Source organism: Diabrotica virgifera, chromosome 4 (genome assembly GCF_917563875.1).
Source record: "Diabrotica virgifera virgifera chromosome 4, PGI_DIABVI_V3a".
In the NCBI taxonomy this organism is placed as follows: domain Eukaryota; kingdom Metazoa; phylum Arthropoda; class Insecta; order Coleoptera; family Chrysomelidae; genus Diabrotica; species Diabrotica virgifera.
In genome coordinates this window covers 136,070,084-136,082,247 of record NC_065446.1, presented here as the reverse complement: position 1 = coordinate 136,082,247, position 12,164 = coordinate 136,070,084, and positions in this window count along the sequence as shown.

Genomic DNA, 12,164 nt, shown 5'->3' with positions numbered 1-12,164 from the left:
CGTCGTGATGCTTTGGTCACTGGACCTTACATCTCTCTGCCATTGTAAAGACAAACAATTTTACTTATTGTTTTCATTGTAAAACAGATTGTAAAAAAACTTTGATGTTAATAAAAAAAAAAAAAAATTAAATCTTCGGATTAACAAGAGTCTACACAGCCTACCTCTATATATGTCTAAATGGAGCCACATAATTTGAAGCGCCATCCCATAAGCATAATGGAAATACGAATGCAAAGATTGCATTTATCTCAAAACTTCGTTTTTGGGGTTAGGCCACTGTTGCTCTGAGCGCCTCAAATATAAAACATACAGATAAATGAAAAGGGATATGGTAGGTTGCGCGCGCGATTGAACGGTTAGGTAAGACGTGCCATTCGCGTATACCGAGAATGGTTTTAATTTTTACGCAAAGCACCGTGGATGCATCTGCGGGCATGACCCCCAAAAGAGAAAATACGTTCGGATATACTCCATCCGAAGTCCGGATTTAATAATCTAAAACAATTCACCTAATACTGTCTTTAGAAGATTTCCACTCTCATATAAAATGTATGGTAAATTATGTTCGTCCACCTTCGACTTTTGTCATTTTTAAACCATTATACAAATTCCTCTTGACTAATTGGTAGGTTTATACTCCAAGAGTAAATAAAACACTTTCAAAGACAAATTTATATAATTTTGAACATTAATACTATTTGGTGTAATATATAAATTAAACAACGATCTTTTTACAACAGGTAGAATAAAGTTATATAGAATTTGTTAAGATTGTTTTGATGATCCATATGAAAAGATATAAAAAATATACTTATGTGAAGTGTATGTGATGTATACGGGTTAAAAATATTTGTTTTTCGGTGTAATTTGTCCGCTGTTACAATATTAGGACGTTTTCCTTCTTTTTTCTGTGCCATTCCACTAGTGGATGTTAGAAAAAAATCAACCAGAAGATAAAACATTTTTCGTGTGAACCGTACACATTTTACATTGAAAAACAAACATTTTTGTGTAAATACAACTGTTAAAAAGATTTGAAGTTTCAAGATATAAACAATCAGTTCAAAAAATAAAAGAATTTGTGCTTTAGGCAGTGTTAATATCAAAAATGGTAAAATCACAGTAGAAATATGTAAAATATCAGTAAAAAGTGGTATATCAGTAAATTTAAAATTATAAAATGACTTAGAAGACATAAATACGTATCTTAGATGTAAATTGTAGTAATATCAATAAATTATAAAAAAACTGAGAAATTCGCAGGTAATACTTGCTATGCACAAGTAGGCCTGGATCCCGCGTACCAAAAAAACGTTGATTAATAGCTTAACGGCGTCTAGTCGGACAAACTTTGATGTATGGGAACACTGGAACAGGGGAAGTTTTAATTTTAGAACGTAATTTTAATTGTGGAACGTGCCATCCTGACAAGTTTATGATTGTGAAAACTAGCAGGTTGTTTTTAAATTTATTCAATAGCAAACTTTATATAACTTATGAAAAAATGTTTGTCCGACAAACATGTTGGACATTTTAATGAAACTAATTATATTGGTGGTAAATAGCAGTTTGATTTTTGGATGAGAGTTTAATGAAAGGGTAACAAATCAATTGGAGGTTCTGTCCGACAAAATACATGGGACGTTTTCGTGGTTTGACCGTTTCAAATTTTTAACCTGTTCCACAATTAAAACTTCCCCTATTCCAGTGTTCTTGTACATCAAAGTTTGTTTGACTAGACACCGTTAAGCTATTAACAAATTTTCAGCTTGCTATTTATAAACTTTCTTTGGTACGCAGGATCCAGGCCTAAATTAAATAATTTAATAACATGATCATTTTGGTCTTAAATTTAATATAGACGAAATGCTAAACAAATATCATCGTAGATCATATTTCGGTCAATCACTTATGTTCTGATTCGTGATAGCTATGAAGTCATTGGACGACCTCAGCCGCTGGACAGCTGAGTAAGCGGTAGGGTGCAGAGACGACACCGCTGGATGTCAGCCGCTGTGAGATTTACTAAGCGTTCCCTATTACCGCTAGATTCAGTCACTAAACTGCTTTGTTCTGCCACAGTCAAACAGCATAACACACACGGGACGGCGTACGTCGACTGAACCCCCGCTGAGATGTCGAAAGCGACGCATCCCTTACTATACTTTGATGCAGTGACACACACCAGGCGCTCTTAAAATTTTCCCATTCTATAAACCATAAATATGTCGCCCAAGCGGTTTTACGACTTATATCACGGCATATCATATATGCGTGTTTCGTGGTACAACACAGACGTTTGAACTGTTTCTAGCGAATTTTGTTGCGAGTGTTGGCAAATCTGTAATGATGGAAATTACAGACTCGAACTATATTTTTACTTGAATTTTTTACTCCCATATCAAATTATTTTTATATGGGACTCATTGTATTTTTAATTTTTTTTATCTTATAGCTTAAAGGGCAACTTAATTAGGTACATTTCTATCTAAAAAAAAAGTAATCTACTGAATAAATTATTTTTCAAACTCTTTGAACCTAATTTCACAAACAGTCAAACAGAATTTTCAAATCTGTAACCATTGACTAGTTTGACTTGACTTGAGTTATTTGTCAGAAGGATTGACTTTAATAAAAATAAAATTATTGACTTCATAAAAATAAAGATAAAAAATAGTTATCTTACCTTATTTATTATGCTCTACATGCATAATACATAATACAGTTTATACTAATAATTTATAAATATAAGTTTATTTAATGTCTATTATGTAAACATTGCTGAACTATGGTTCTCCACTATATCCGATTTTCGCCTTCTCTTTCCAATGTATAATTTCCATCGATACTATATTATATTCCTGAAACTTTCTTGCAGTCTTTTTCTTGGTCTACCTCGTCTCCTAGTCCCAATTGGTCTTCGTAGCAGTACCATCTTTGGCATTCTTTCCTTATCCATCCCCTCGACATGACCTGCCCACCTGATTCTTTATGACTTTGTGTATCTTGTTATACTTGGTTCCTGGTAAAGCATCCATAATTCTTGATTGGTGCTTCTATGCCAGCCGTCTTCTCTATCTGTATTCTTTCCCCTGCAAATAGCTCTCAGTACGTTCCGTTCTCAACTCTCTATCATTTCTTCTTCTGTTTTATTTAGCACCCATGTCTCACATCCGTAGGTGACTGTTGCTCTTATTACGGTTTTGTATATTCTAGTTTTCGTCTTTCTCGATACGTACTTTGACTTTATTTTGAATAATTTTTTTGTTAATATTAATTTGTGAAACATCACTATTTCCCAATTAATGGGGTATAATAAAGAGGCATAAATTTAACACCTGTATTTGCTCAGTGGCGTACCATAGAATGGACAGCCTCTTAGCGTTATAAATAGTTTTTCTTAGGTGATATGCTTTCCCTCATAACGGTGTCATTTCTTGAAAATGGCTCTTTGTTACTTACTACTAACTCCTGAAAATATTTTTTAGATATTCTTGTAAAATTAAAAAACTTCTCTGGGCTTTTATTATATTAATTTCGTTATATAATGTGTAAAAAATTCCTTATACTTTCGTTCCTTTATGATAGAATGTATCAAATATCTGCGTTTCTTTTTTTTAATCTAAGCTAAAGTAAACTTGCATTTATGCAAAAAGACAAATCGTCATAACTTTCAGACATCGTATCGTACAGCAGCCAACACGCGACTAAATTTGGCAACAACGAAATACAAATAATTTAAATCGTAGCATAGCTGCCGCTCTTACACCGTGCCATGTATTTAAGCTGCCTCGACGTCGATACGACGCGCGCCGCCTGGTGTGTCCTTGCTCTTACTAAGCGTTCCCTATTACCGCTAGATTCAGTCACTAAACTGCTTTGTGCTGCCACAGTCAGCTGCTGTGGTCGTCCGAACCCATTTTTTAAGTTGACTGTCTTGATCAGAAACAAAGAAATTGTTTAAAACGCGGGGTTAAAATTGATAAATACTAATTAAACGGATAAAAAATCACAACTTTGACATTATTTTGATGTAAAAAATTATTGATAATCTATAATTGATCTGATTCATTTTTGGCATTTTTGTTAGGTACTTTTAAAGATAACAACTGATCTTAAATGTCATAAATCAAACGTCAATTTCACACTGTCATGTTAACAGCCCTTTGCCAAACCGTTTCTAATAAACTGCTGCAGAACTACGTTTAGCAAATAAAATATATTTGAACAAATCTAGAACAAGTATAGACCTATTCAAAGCTGTTTTAAATCTACGTAAACAAGGCAACAGATGGGAAAAAATAAACTAAAATTGAAAATTGACTGATATCAAAAACTAGACAACAAATTTCAACATATTCCTGAACTTTTACCAGAGAAAACAAAATAGCTGTTTCGCTAGTTTCTCGTCATTAGTGTAACAAGTCCTCTGATAGTTAGTTAGACCATTACCTAAAAAAAGGAGCTTCAGCCGACTATGTACGACTATACTATAAGTTCAGAACGGTCAGACTCACTCAAAGCTGTTAGCTTTTCAAACGCCCTGACAAATGACAGTTGACACACAGATAATGTAATTTGTTTCGAGTAGCGCGTTATATTGAAAGCAATAAGAGTTAGGAATTTACAGAGAAGATAGTTGATTTGAGACCGTTCTTTTGCTTGTAGTGCTGTGTTTGGGTTTTTGAAATTATACTTCTTTAGGCACGATTGAGGGGTAAATGTAAATGTGCGCGAATTCATTAAAAATTGTTAGTGCTACGCGCAGATACATTATACGTTAGCTCTGATTGAGCATTCCAACGACATGTTAAAAATTATTCAAAATGGCGGCTGTGGTTAAAGAATGTGTTGTTGTCATTTTTATTTATAGTTATGGTTGTTAAGTTATGTTTTAAAAGTTATGAGAACAGAGACAAAAGTGAATTTATATTTGTACTGACTTTTTAAATAGTTTTTATATATTTTTTGGACTTTTAATATAAAAAAAGAGTGTGTGTACTTTGTACACACGTAAGAAGTTATTCTTCTATTATTATGATTTCAATGAAACAAATATATTTTAAACATTTTAATTGCATTTCTATTTAAATATTAAACTATTTTAATACTTAATAATACCAAAAATTAAAAATATCGTTATGAGTCATTTTTTATGAATTGGAGCCTCCCCGCAATTGCTTTTCTGTAAAAAACGCCAGAATTTTTACACAAATGTTTAATTTTAATTTTAATAGAAGTATAACTCCTTACGTGCGTACAAAGTACACACACATTCTTTAGTTTTTATGTAGTTTTCAAGATATTGAAGATATTTCAAGAGAATCACCAAATACCAATACGTTGTCAAGTGACTATTGTCTCCGAGAGCAGAGGTAGACCAAAGAAGACTTGGCGGGATATCATCATCATGTCATCCACACTCCTAGCGGAGTGATTGCCGCCCTCTTTGGGCTCTTCCGATTCGTTTGTCGCGGTGAATCAATCCGCATTAACATTTTGGTTTTACAATTGGTTGTGTGACTTGGCATCTTCTACAATTTTACTCCACTCCTTCCTGTTTTTGCTTATGGTTACCCATTCTCTGACTCCCATCTTCTTAAGGTCCTCGACTATCTGTTTCTCCCATCTAGTTTTGGGTCTTCCTCGTGGTCTGCTTGATACAGGTCTCCATTTGGAAATTTTCTTGATGACGGCTCCTGGATTTCTCCTTTCTATATGTCCCATTCATCTGAGTCTCTGTGCCTTGATAAATCTGATGAGGTCTTCTCCTTTCAGAAGTCCTCTTACTTCGTGGTTCATGAGTTTTCTAAATTCATTATTACCTAAATCTAGTGGGCCTTCTATCCTCCGAATTATTTTCCTCTCTAAGATCCTCAATCTTTCTTCCTCTTTCTGGGTAAGACACATTACCTCAGCACCATATGTGATTACTGGTCTAATTGCTGCTTTGTAAATCTTCAGTTTAGTATTCTGAGTAAGCTTCTTATCTTTTAGCAAGTTATTGTGTTTCCAGTAGGCTCTGTTTCCTGCCCGAATTCTTTCACTGATTACGATGCTTCTATCGTTAGTTCCATTAACTGAGATATTTAAAGTGTTCTACCTTTTCAAACTTATATTCACCAATATTTAAACTTGTTACATTATCTGGATTTTTTCTTGAGCATATTAGGCATTTTGTTTTGTTTTGATTTATTTCTAAACCCCTTTTGGATGCTTCCTTGCATAACTTCGTAAATTCTTCCTTTAAACTGTTCAGGTTTCTGCTAATTAATGCTCTGTCGTCAGCATACGCCACAAGTTGCGACATTGATGTTATAATTGTACCTTTTATTTCTGTAGCTCTTATTGTTCCTTCTATTGCGACATTAAATAATGACGTTGATAGAGAGTCACCTTGTCGTACTCCACTTGCTATTTCTATATTTTTGGTGATACCGTTATCTGTAATTATTGCTGCAGTCGATCCTTCCATTGTCATTTTCGTAAGTTTTATTGGTATATCTAGGTTTTTCATGTCTTCTATTAGGCCGGGTCTTGATAAGCTGTCAAAGGCTTGCTTGAAATCTATGAAAAGGATGTGTAAGTCGATATCATGTTCGTAGCATTTCTCAATTGACTGTGATTATGTGAACTGCGTCTATTGTTGACCTTCCCTCTCTAAATCCGTGCTGGTAGTCTCCTATTTTAGTTTCAATGTATTTTGAGAGTTTTTGTCTGATTAGTGCTGTCAATATCTTGTAGCAGCTGTTTAACAGTGTTACTCCTCTATAGTTGTTGCATTTTGTAGTGTCCCCTTTCTTTAGAATCGGAAATATCCATCCAGTTTTCCATTCTTCGGGCATTCTTTCTTCTTCCCAAATCCTTAGTATTAGCTCGTATATTTTCCGTTGTAGTTCTTCTCCGCCTCGTTTGGGATTTCATCTGGGTCTGCTGCTTTCTTTTGTTTTAGGTTTCTTATAACACGTAAAAAGTCCTCATATGACGGTTTTTCGATTTCGATTTCATCATAAAGGTCTGTATCCTCTGTATATTCGAGAGAACTTTCTCTCGCCTTAAATCACTCTTCGTAGTATTTCTCCCATACTTTGGCATCAATCTTAACTGTTGGTTTCTTCTTATTTTGTGATTTTATATATTTGTAAAGCTTTACATTATTCTTGCTATTTACTTCCATCTCTTCTATAACTTCATCACTCCATATCTTTTTTTTGGTTGTACAGCATTTGTCTGAATCTTTCTTTTTTCTCCTATACTCTTCCAATTAGGAATTCTAGGAAATGCGAGATATGACGGCTATGAAATGGACTGGCGATGAACCGGCGGCATCGAAACGGCCGGCGATGAACCGGCGGCATCGAAACGTCCCATTCCGGGATATATATATATGAAATATATATGTGAAGGGAATTATTATTTATATGACTTAAGATTGAAACATTAGAGAAGTCAACTTCACACAGGAAAAATACTAAACAATGATGATTTCTTACCATTAGTTGCAGTAGTCGATAACTTGAAATTGTTAAATAATGAAAGTTACCTAAGCCAATATACTAATCTATCAAGTATTTTTTCATATTTCAACACACACGCTATGAACATAACCTCCAAAACTGGTAAAAAATTCTTAATTTAATTATCGTGATGTCCTATATTTATTTTAATACGATCTCTTAAGAAAAACTGCACATTTTGTCTACTAGTTGTAAGTTAATTAGGGTACTATTATTGTATTAGTTCCAAAAAAAATGGTTACTGTGATAAAACAAATTCCATTTCATTAAAAGATCATAGAAAAAATGTATACGTATATCGAGCAAAAACGGACATTATTATTGTAGGTCAATAATGTTAGCGCGTTTTGCCCTAAATACACGAATAACTATTATTCATAAGAAGGCTAATTTCCTATTTTTGTGCTTATATAATTGATTTCTTTAGCTATTCAAATATTACATTTGCCAAATATAATTTTTTGGTTTATTTTACACTATTTTGTTTAGCAAAAACCGTTTTTATAAGTGGTAGGTTAAAAATGGTCTAAAAGTTTTAGACATTTAGACAATTGGCAGTCAACAGTTTGTCAACTTGTTTCGTTGTAACAGCTTTAAATAATTGATGGATTCGACCGTTACTTGATGGAAGTTCATTTTATCTAACAATAAAACACTGAAAACGTTTGTTTTCTATACTTCCACAAAATTTATTACAACTATGTGACTACAGCTGTTTCGGCAGAGTGCCTTTCTCAAGTGATATAGTTTACAATGTGTTTGCCTTTTTAAGTCTTTAACTGAAGAGGTTGAGGAGTGGGGAGCTGTTTGTCTCGAGTTGGTCATTCAGAATTATATCTGTATTTTTCTTTTCTGAATTATATCTGTATCTTTTTTAGAATCTATGGAAATTAATAAACTGAAAAATACAGATATAATTCTGAATGACCAACTCGAGACAAACAGCTCCCCACTCCTCAACCTCTTCAGTTAAAGACTTAAAAAGGCAAACACATTGTAAACTATATCACTTGAGAAAGGCACTCTGCCGAAACAGCTGTAGTCACATAGTTGTAATAAATTTTGTGGAAGTACAGAAAACAAACGTTTTCAGTGTTTTATTGTTAGCTTTAAATAAGTAATAAATGTAATATAACTAGAACACATAGAATAGAAAGGCACAGCAGGGCTTAATCTGTTCTGGAATTCTTCAAACAAACAAATTGATAGATGTCATTTAAAATGACAATTGACACATTGATAATGACGTTACAATGAAATTGCTTACACTTTCAATCAAAATAATCTCTTGAAAGATATAACGTAACTCCTTGTAGTTTGGTAGTTTCCGTAGTTACCAAAATGCTATAGAGCGTTTGACGTTAATAACGGAACGTTGCGTAGGTAGGGCTACGTATTTCTTCCCTAACAACACAAAACATTCCAGGAATGTACTATCAAAGTTCTATTAATGTTTGAATGTTCTGGACATTCAAGGAACATTCGGTGAACATCTGATTAAATTATTGGTGGAATGTTACCACAAGACATTCTATGAACATACTACCAATGTCCTATATTTTAAGTGAGGCCATTTACTATTCAACTTGCGTTCATTTTCAAATTTGCCGCACGTGTTCTATGTAAGTAGGGTCGCGTGCCTCGTGGTCATCACATTTTCACATTTCATGATAACCTAAAAATTTATGATTGGATGGAAAATGGAAATTAGAATTATATGTGGCTTTTTTTGCTGTTCTGTATGTTAGTTTTGCTCTGGCTGGATCTCTTTTGTTTAAACAATTATGTAAGTCAAAAATGAATATACATTTTCAATTTCGTTGCAACATGAAACTACAGCCGCATCATTATTCCAGTTCAATCAGAGAGTGCAGCAAGCACCTCTACCGGTTTCGAAACTTATTAGTCTCTCATCAGGAGGCACATATGCTGCTCTCTCTGACCCAACTAGGACAAACCCCGGCGTGCAGTCACGGATTGCAACGAACGAATGGCATCCCTGCCATTTCGTTATGCCTTACCGTCTCTGAATGTACAATTCAATACAATTAATCATCATCGTAGTGATGATTATGGAAAAAAATAAGTATATGACAAGATTTTGTGAATTAAAAATGTTTATATTTATCAAGGATGTATTATTTGGTATTGCCACATATACTTTTGGTATATCGACGGTGATGTGACAATACCTCCTATCTGCTTTTTCATGAATTTTGTAGGAGACGAAAAACCATTTTTAGGGTCATCTCCTGTTTTCACATGTAAATTTTGACATGTTTTGTAGTAAATAGATAGTTGAATTTACTACAAAAGATGTCAAAAAATATCATATGAAAACAGGAGGTGACTGTAAAAAAAGTTTTTAGTCTCTCTTACAAAACTCATGAAAAAACAAATCGGAGGTATTGTCACATCAGCGACTATATCCAGGGACTGTCTAAAAAATATACTGTGAATGTCCAAAGAACATTCGTAGACATCCATGGAATGCTCCAACAAGACATTCAAGGAATGTTTAAAATGCTGACACAGGACTTTTCTGGGAGATTTAGGGGACGTTCTTGTGCTTTTGAGGACATTCCAGGAATGTTTTCAATGTCCTGTGTGTACATTCTAGGAACATACATGGAATGTTTGGTGTTATTAGGTTTATACAGACGATAGAAGCGCGCCGATGCCATGCCGTCTGGTTAGAATGAATCGTATATATGCAGTCTAGTAGCAACACGTGCCTGAAAGTTTTGGCAACACTGACCTGCATAAGCCAAACGTTCCGTTCTTAACGTGAAATAAAGTACCTATGTGTAGTAAAGTTAAAGTTCGTGTGACTTTCACGCCAACAACTACATGGCTTAAGGTTGATATGAACCCTCAATTAATTTGTTTCTGATCCTAGAGATGGCTCTACTGTAGCATGCCATTGTGGTAACATTTTCAACTTAATTGTAGATTTCTACATGATGACTCAGTAATATGTAGAAACCTGAACACTTTTTTATCGTTACACCCATCGGCTCAATTGGCTATGATGCCAAATTGTTTAAACAGTAATTTTATCAACGCCTAATAACAATGTTAATAGCAAGAAACATTTAGTCCATGTTGTGAGGCCGCTCCCGTCTGAAAGAAAATTATGTTTCGGTTTCTTTGCGGAAGGAAATCTGAGGGCGAAATTTTTGGCCAGAAATTGAAAAGAAAGGTATCTTGTCATTTTTCTCAAAAGTTGATAGTTTTCGAGTTAGGGGCGATTTAAAATCTGAAAAATGCGAAAATACGCATTTTCGAAGCTTAAAAGCTCATTTATCTTAATATATCGCACATCCCATTCAATACCGATACAACTGCGGTTTTCTTCTTCTACAAAATAGATATTTTAAGACAAGTAATTGAATATTAGAATATTAGTAATTCAATAGCACACGAATGGATATCTTTTTTGAAAAACAAGCAATATTTAACCATTATAAATATTTGTAAGATATGGCGGTATTGCATTATATTTTTAAATAACTCATCAACCATAACTGCTACGATTATACAGATTAACAATGAAAAACCAGACAAAGTTATAAATGGTAGTTTACTAGATAAATTTATCTAATAATTATAATTATTGTATATTATAAATCACAACAAAGTGAAATTAACTCAACAAATTGAAATAAAATGATTGATGTACATTTGCAATAAGATTTTTTTTTGCATAATTCCAGTAAATGCTCTTTTGTTTTCTCTCCTACAGTAGGAGGCTTTTCGTAGGCTGGTTTTGAGTTATATTGCTCTAAAATATTATTATTATCAGAAAAATGACGAGTAGAAAGGCCAATAGTTTTATAGGTTGTATAGTCAAAGTTTACTTTGTAAAAAAATTTTGTAGGAAAACACTTTTCTACTTTAAGAATTTCTATATTATTCCATATTACTTTCTCGTTATCCGAATTTTTGGTGAATTTTTGCCCAAAAATTTTTGAAAGGTACTTGGAGTCAAAAAGTCTTCAGCGTCCATTTCATTCCCTTTATAGGGCCTACCGTTTTTCTTTTTGCAGCACTTATTAGAGGTGGCCACTGACATGAATTGAGTTAAACTGTGTTTTTGCTTTCTCGATTACTGCATGCATCGAATCACCCTCATTTTGGGTATGACAAACAGTAAAAAATTTGTGAGTAATGTTATTTATTTCAGCATGCGTAACTGCATATAAGTACATAAGTACCACCAAAACCGCCTTATTCTTATTCTTGCCAACGCAGTTGTCGGAATAAAAAATAATATCTTTTCCTGCAGGTAAAGTAGATAGATAGCTAGAGAGGCATGTTGCAATTTAATTTGCTCCTCGCATAGCAATGGCCTCGTGCCAAAAACAGCAGGAACTGTTTGCGATGCTACTTCGAAAATCGTAAAATTAAAGCAATTGAGACAGGACTTATAAAAAAATGTAGAAATATCTCCGCAATGTGTAGGTAATACTGCTTGCAAATCGAAGCAAGCTACTATGAGTTTATTATTTTTTATGTAGGATTTGTAATATTTTTTGCTTTTTCTTCTCGGCTTCTTTCTTTACTACGAATGTGACGTGTGTATTGTTCTTGGCCTTTTTATTTTTCTTCTTGATTGCATTGTTTATACACCTCATAAGTTGC